Here is a 7,745-nt window from a genome sequence, read left to right as displayed (position 1 = left end):
TGTGCACATCCTAGTAGCAGTTTCTCATTCCTTCCAACAAATTGCAGATGCTTTTGGACAAGCATCAATTGTTTTCATACAACTCTCTGCTGTTTATAACATTATCATTTGCTTTTGTCATGTCATATGGAAGTTTTTTCCTATCAAAATTAAAATGAAAATTCAAATGCTTAAAAGATCAAATGATAAATCAAATGCTCAAACTATAAATCAAATGCTCAAACCGACATTGCAAATGATAAATCAAATCCTCAAACTGACTCTGCAAATGATAAATCAAATGCTCAAACGGACTTTGCAAATGGTGAATCAAATCCTTAAACCGACTCCTCAAATGATAAATCAAATCCTCAAACTGACATCGCAAATGATAAATCAAATCCTTAAACCGACATCACAAATGGTGAATCAAATGCTCAAACTATAAATCAAATCCTTAAACCAACATTGCAAATGGTGAATCAAATCCTCAAACAACTCTGCAAATGGTGAATCAAATGCTCAAACTGACATTGCAAATGGTGAATCAAATGCTCAAACGACTCCGCAAATGGTGAATCAAATGCTCAAACTGACATTGCAAATGGTGAATCAAATGCTCAAACAGACATCGCAAATGATAAATTAAATGCAAATGAGGTGTCAATCAACCAGCATAGGCGGAGCTTTAAGGCGGAAGAGTTTGTTGTTGACAACAACCGGTAGCGCTACGACTTTTTCAAGGCGTTCAGATTTGCGTGCACTATTCCACGTCGTATCCGTATAAACTCGTGAAAGAGAAAGCGAGAAATCTCCTACTGCTTCTGTCCACATTCTGAAGTGTTCATCAGATGGGTCCATCTATCACAGGAGGCCACGAAAAACCATGCGGCAAGATGATGATGCTACGTCACAATGTGGAAAACTGGATAGATTTATACATCTTACATGTAAGTAATTAAGAAATACGGTTCCTTGAGTTAAGTTACAGTAAAATAGCAATAGTTGAGCTACTGTACAGTGAACTGTAGAATTACTGAAAGTGTAAAGATGCTTTACAGTATATTTATTTTATCTTGCTGTAAATTATCATGTAGGAATTTCTGTAAGCACATGACGTTTCAAACGTTAATTTACATAAAGACGATTATTCAATGTCTGACAGAAAAATATAGGAGGTATTGCAGATTAGCAAATTATAACATTAAACAGACGTCTGAGTGATTTGTTTGTGTTGATGTAGAATGCACTTTTGTCAATACAGCTTAGGTTAGATACATGTAATATTAATACAGTAATGTTTTCTTCTGTTCTTTTGGTGATACATTTATGAAAGTATAATTTTGAGCACACAAATCACAGAGGTAACGTGACTTGTCTGGTTGTTATAGAGAAGGAAGCACACATGTTTGTGTGTTAGCTGATGCAGAGTGACTGAACAAATGCTACCATCATATTTGTTTAACAAAATATTGTTGTTTCAAACCGCTATTACAACAATTTCTTTAATGTTGATTTATATGCCATTTCTGGGCTGGAGCAGGACTTGCAAGGCAAGAAAACAGAGAAAACCTGAATTCAAAACATGAAGTAAGATCATGTTATTACTTCCAATTCAGAACTCAAATGAAACTCAAAAGGTGTGCTGTTAAATGACTTCTTTATTAGGAGCTTTGCATAATCTGAAATGTCCTCAGACTGGTGTGTGCAGTGATGATGATGAAGAACAGCAGTGTGCTGATGAAGTAAATGTTGAAGATGCTGTAGTGCCATGGACAAGACCCTGCATCCCTCCACCTGCCTGCGTGTCCTCATCTGAGCCAGATGCTGGTGTGGTCTCTTCATCTTCAGTATGAATCGGTTTCTCAGGCATGGACAGCCTCACCTCACAACTCTGTTCCAGTCTGACTGCAGCACTGAGGGATGTGATGGCAAAAACAAGTGAAGTCCAGCATGCAGCAGAACATGGGGTTTTGTCTGAAATACATGATTGTTTGAATAAGTTTGAATAAAGCTTAGTTTCGTATCTTGTTGACTTGTATTTATTTATCATGGTTACTATTATTAATTCTTTTAATTATACATTCATATTTTCTTTAATTGTTGATGAATACATTAATAATTTCAATAATGTATAACTACATTATTTCATTTTTGACTGAAAATTAAGATGTACTCACCTCACCTACATTTGTCTAGTGACTATTCATGCATAGCTGTGGTGTGTGTGTGTGTGTGTGTGTGTGTGTGTGTGTGTGTGTGTGTGTGTGTGTGTGTGTTAACAGCATTTATTATTTTTGTAAGTGTTGGGGTGGGCTTTGCAGTCTAGAGTAAATACTCACATTTTTCAAGTGTAAAATTTCTCCAAAGGAAGATCTTCAAGCAGCTGTCCGACATCTTTGTGCACATGTACCAATGTGCCAACATTAGAAAGGCTATCAGGTAGGGTTATCAAGTTACTGATGCTATTAGGCGTTATTGCTTCTGTCCCTGCTATTTTATTTGTATTATTATGGGATTGTTATCAATAACAATTTTTATTAATCATTATTATGCAGAAATAAAAATTTCATACAGGCTTAGGGAAACATTGCCCAGATAGCAAAATACACTCGGGCCAGTTCCGGCTAGATTGTCGCCTGCCAGAGACTTACCCCTCGGCCCAACTTCGGCTGCCGGACTCGGGCCGGATGACTGTGGACTCACTGCCCGATTCCGGCCCGAATCAAGCGGGCCAGATGCGGCGGCCGTAAGCGAGCCGACGCTGCGCATCCGCGCCGGAATCGGCGCGAGGGTAATGTGCGCTGCGGCCCGGAGCTGGCGCGACTCCGTATTTATACACCTTATAAAACCTTTTGGTATTACATTGGTACTTGATATATGGTATTAGTTTATTTATATAACAGCAAACACAGGCTATAATGTAAACACAAAGTGTAAGCACTGCGTTTAACCTTTGAATAAAGTGCAAACTGCATACATATTCTGTAACGAAAATAATCAGACAAATGACAAAATTAATAAATGCTAAACGTTTATTGATTGCAAGAAAAAAATAGTACTAAAATTTTATAAATAATTTGTAGTGCACAAGAATATCAATATAAAAACAACAATAAAACAACACAATAAAGACACACAGAAAGATTTAAACAAAAAATCTAAAAATTACACACAAACACAGATGTTTTTAAAACAACCCTGTTTTCCCAATAGACTTGAATTAAAAATTTGTAAAAAACAGCTAAATTTTATATAAACCTAAATATAGAAACCAATTTAAGATATAGCAAGAAACATCTTAAAAATACCAATGACAATCCGTAAAATATCCAAGTCAAACTTGTGAAAAGTACTGCAGAATTCTGAAGAAACATCTTGAAACATTTTTTAATAAAACATTAAAATAATAATAAACAAACAAATAAATAAATAAATTAAAAAAAAATAAATAAAAAAATATCTATATATATATATATATATATATATATATATATATATATATATATATATATATATATAATTGCAGAAGTATAAAGTCAAACTTATTTTTAAATAAACTTGAACAAAATCAATTGCACAAACAGCAAGACATGAGTGAGATGATTATACATTTCATATATATACACGTCTTGTGCAATTTTATATTTATAATTTTATTTGTATTACGTTTATTAAAAATGTATCAAGATGTTTCTTCATAATTTGGCGCACACACATACATACATACATACATACATACATACCATACATATATACACACACACACACATATATATATATATACACATATACATATATATATATATATATATATATATATATATATATAAATGCAAATGAAAGAAACAAATTGTTCAAGTATCAGGGAACATCCTAATACACTTAAAATGTTGTTTAAAAAATAAAACAAAATAGTGATTTAGACATTTGACACATTAGCTTTCTCTTCTTTCTTCCTCCACCCCTGTCAGGGGCAAGTTGTAGCTACCTTGTAATGCATTTTTCCACTTCTTTATCAGTGGCGTGGTATGGACATTTGTCCTCAATCCATCTGTGATTAAAAGATAAACAGATAATTAGTAGTGAAGAAGTACTAATGTATAAAAAAAGAAAAAATTAGGAAAAAAGTAGGCTACCTACGAAGCAAAAAAAAAAAACAATAAAAAAAAACAAATAAACTTAAAACACTTTGAAATTAGCAAGAGCTTGAACTTACCAGTTTCTTCATTTGTTCGGGCTGCTCCTTTAGTTGATTTTCAAGCTTTTCCAAATCAAATTGGCCAAAGGAAGGTCAAATGTGTTTACATCTGGAATTTCATCACGTCTGTTTTGGCTTTGTGAGAATCAGGCCCAGCTGCTGCTTTATGACGTTGCATGATTTTAAAACTTCAGTCAGTCGTGCTAAAAAAGAAAAATAACAGATTAGTATAAATCAACCTGTAGCTTATTCTCATACAACCTCTGTAAATACAACAGTGGGTTAGACACTGCTGATATTCTCTAGTTGATCTTTACTTTCTAGCTGCATTAAACCTTAACAAATTTAGTGATGTCTTCAATTCTTACAAAGACATCACGAGATGCAATAAGTTCTGTCTTGATCTCAAACTGCACTAGAACAAAGACTGTAAATGTTCATAGGTGTACTGCAGGAGTGTCCAAACTTTTTGGGCCGAGGGCCAGATGCAAAAAAACAAACGTTGTTGCGGGCCAAATTTTAAATACATCACACAGACACGTGTGTGTGTGTATATATATATATATATATAAATACAGTTGAAGTCAGAATTGTTAGCCCCCCTAAATTATTAGCCACCGTTTATTTTTTTCCCCAATTTCTATTTAACGGAGAGTTAAACATTTTTTTCCACACATTTCTAAACATATTAGTTTTAGTAACTCATTTCTAATAACTGATTTATTTTATATTTGCCATGATGACAGTAAATAATATTTGACTAGATATTTTAAAGACATTTCTATACAGCTTAAAGTGACATTTAAAGGCTTAACTAGGTTAATCAAGTTAACTAGTCAAGTTAAGGTAATTAGGCAAGTTATTTTATAACAATGGTTTGTTCTGAAGACTTAAGGGGCTAATAATTCTGACCTTAAAATGGTTCATAAAAAAATTTTAACCGCTTTTTATTCTAGCCGAAATAAAACATAAGTCTTTCTCCAAAAGAAAAAAATATTATCAGACATACTGTAAAAATGTTCTTGCTCTGTTAAACATCATTTGGGAAATATTTAAAAAAGAAGAAATAAATCAATGAGGGGCTAATAATTCAGACTTCAACTGTGTGTAGACAGACAGACAGACAGACAGACAGACAGATCATAACAAGAACTGCTGCTTAATTGAATGCATGTAATAGCGACACCCGGTGGTTATTTATTGAATTACGTTCATTTTTGTATAGCGGGCCAGATTCTATTGGTATTTATAAAAAGCCTCGCGGGCCGTAGTTTGGACACGCCTGGTGTACTGGAATGTACAGTATCTGTGCATCTTGATGGTGGTCTTAAGATTTCTGCCATAGTCATTGATGGTGATGGTACTTGTGGTGCTGCATTGATTTCTGAAATCTTTATACCTGCCTTTTATCCAGCCTCTTTGTTCCAAATAATTTTTCTTCATCATGGTATAGATGTGTCTATACTGTCCCTTAATCAGATACATTTACAAAACAAAACATCACTTTAGTATAGTGCCAGGGCAAAACTCACAGGTTGTAATAGATCAATGACATAATGTTGACAGTATGTGTTTAAAATAATTGCAAACAAACCTGTTCTGTCTTTAGATGTATGACAGGCAATCATCGTCCTCATTTGTCTACCAGTCAGAAATCACAGTTGCATGTGGATGTTTTAGTCGAGCTTCCTCATATGCATCTATAATAAAACATCACATTGTTGTTAACCTCCCGTAAAGAAAAGTTCAAATCCTGAAATACTATCAAAGTTAATTAATGCATATAATACCTATAGTGTAAATAATCAGTACACAGAAGGTTGCACAAGATTTATTCGGAGATTCATGCAGAGTGACAGCCTTATGAATCTGAGACATAGATTTGTAAAATTGTCAAGCACATGCATTATTCTGTACCCATGAAGATTAACCTACCATTGTGAAAAATGTTTGATGATGATAGCCAATAACAATAAACCATTTCAGCTGTTTGTGAAGCAATTAGTAATGTAATGTCTGAAAAGCTCAATCTATGTTGAAAATGTATCAGCAGTTTACAGCTTATAATGGACTTTTAGCACACAACTATAACATGCCTGTTCACGTTCAAAAGAGTGTGCTATTGACTTCTATGGTCGTGATGTGCTGCAAAATGATCTCACTAACCTTTGTTAAACAAGAACAATAAGACTTAACCAACAAATATTGTTACCCATTCATTTAAATCAGAATTTATCACTGTCAATAACATAAAAAAACATCAAAATCTGCTTTAAGACGTTCAGTTTTACATTAACTGACCATTACAGCTTGAACAAAAGATATAATTGATTCACATAGGCTAAAAAATATGAATTAAAGTGCATAGTAATATATTTCTCTTGGATAATTTAAAGAGAATAGTAAACTGTCGAGTTTCGATCATTTTTCGTGACTAACTGCATAAACAAGATAAACAATATTTTATTAATCCAAAACGATTAGTTTTTATTTACACATAATCACAGAATTAATACTGTTGGATAAGTATACGCCTGTACAATGATTTTTTTCAACATCCACGGTACTTTATAATGTTAAATCAGGAAAAAACACGTTTTGCCAAGTTAGTTAATGGATTCGTCTACAGAAACTTTCTTTAACGCAAAGTTAGCATACACACAAATTCGTTTCATGTTTCTTTAAAATAATTAAAATAGTTTTCAGTTACTACACACGTTACAATCTAACATTGTGTAAAAGGAAAAGGAACTTTCAGACGTGTTTGTAACTGTTAGCGTTAGCATACATTAGCTCCAGTCGTGTTTCTTAAAGCAAGTTACATTTCGTATCAAACTGTTTTAAAGTACTAAACGCTGTTACAACCAAACACCGTGGAAATGTTTTAAGCTCTAAATTCGCTAATTATACAGTACACAAGCAGTAAAAAGCTTACCTTTCTGACCGGAATCCACGTGAGTCTTTGAAAAACCAAACTTTTTCTTCTTGTGATCTTCGTGCCATGGTGGTTGACAACCAGCTTTTTGGAGCATTACCGCCACCGTCTGGATTGGAGTTTGGATCAGGAATTTAGTAACGCATGTGTTTATTATGAAACCAACTTCTGCTTTAAAAAAAAACAGTAGCACAGGAGCGTGCTATCTCAAAAATAAGCAAATTTTACATAGTTTTTCCTCTAGATGACATGTATAATCTATTTATAAATAATATTGTTTTGTTTGCGTCTAAACATTGCGACCATCCACACTAAATATTCTTTTTTTTTTTTTTTTTTTTTGCTATCGTACCATGAATATTTTCTCAAATTATCATTAAACGTGGAGCTAACAGATTACTAGATAAAATAAGAACTTAATCAGTTGCCATCAGCCGAGTCCTTGCCAGAAGCGGCCCGGACTCTACAGACAGACTCGGGCCGGATATGGTTGACCGGAATCGGGCCAGTGCTTTACAGCCGCATCACAACCGCATGTGCGCGAGCGAGCTGCGGCCCGCACTCGGCCCGGATAACACTCGCCGATGCCGAGTCGGAGCCGGAGGCGCCGGAGGGCAGCCGAGCTCGGGC

At 34.3% G+C, this 7,745-nt stretch overlaps 2 long non-coding RNA genes across 4 annotated transcripts; one reads left to right on the top strand and one right to left on the bottom strand.

The window, feature by feature from the left end:
• Positions 1-677: 677 nt before the first annotated feature.
• LOC110437917 (uncharacterized) lies at positions 678-2,005 on the top strand. Its single transcript, XR_002455688.3, has 2 exons — positions 678-1,569; positions 1,677-2,005. It is a non-coding gene; the product is annotated as an uncharacterized lncRNA (long non-coding RNA).
• A 1,581-nt stretch (positions 2,006-3,586) lies between these two features.
• LOC137487786 (uncharacterized) lies at positions 3,587-7,144 on the bottom strand. 3 transcript variants are annotated; one of them, XR_011006521.2, is made up of 5 exons: positions 7,116-7,144; positions 5,775-5,880; positions 5,580-5,650; positions 4,199-4,383; positions 3,587-4,033 (listed from the first exon to the last, which is right to left on the bottom strand). It is a non-coding gene; the product is annotated as an uncharacterized lncRNA (long non-coding RNA). The 3 variants fall into 3 exon arrangements; XR_011006520.2 differs by having other exon boundaries at positions 5,775-7,144; XR_012391174.1 differs by having other exon boundaries at positions 5,584-5,650; positions 5,775-7,144.
• Between the last annotated feature and the right edge of the window lie 601 nt (positions 7,145-7,745).

Source organism: Danio rerio, chromosome 15 (genome assembly GCF_049306965.1).
Source record: "Danio rerio strain Tuebingen ecotype United States chromosome 15, GRCz12tu, whole genome shotgun sequence".
Classification (NCBI taxonomy): Eukaryota; Metazoa; Chordata; class Actinopteri; order Cypriniformes; family Danionidae; genus Danio; species Danio rerio.
This window is presented reverse-complemented; position numbering and strand designations above follow the sequence as displayed.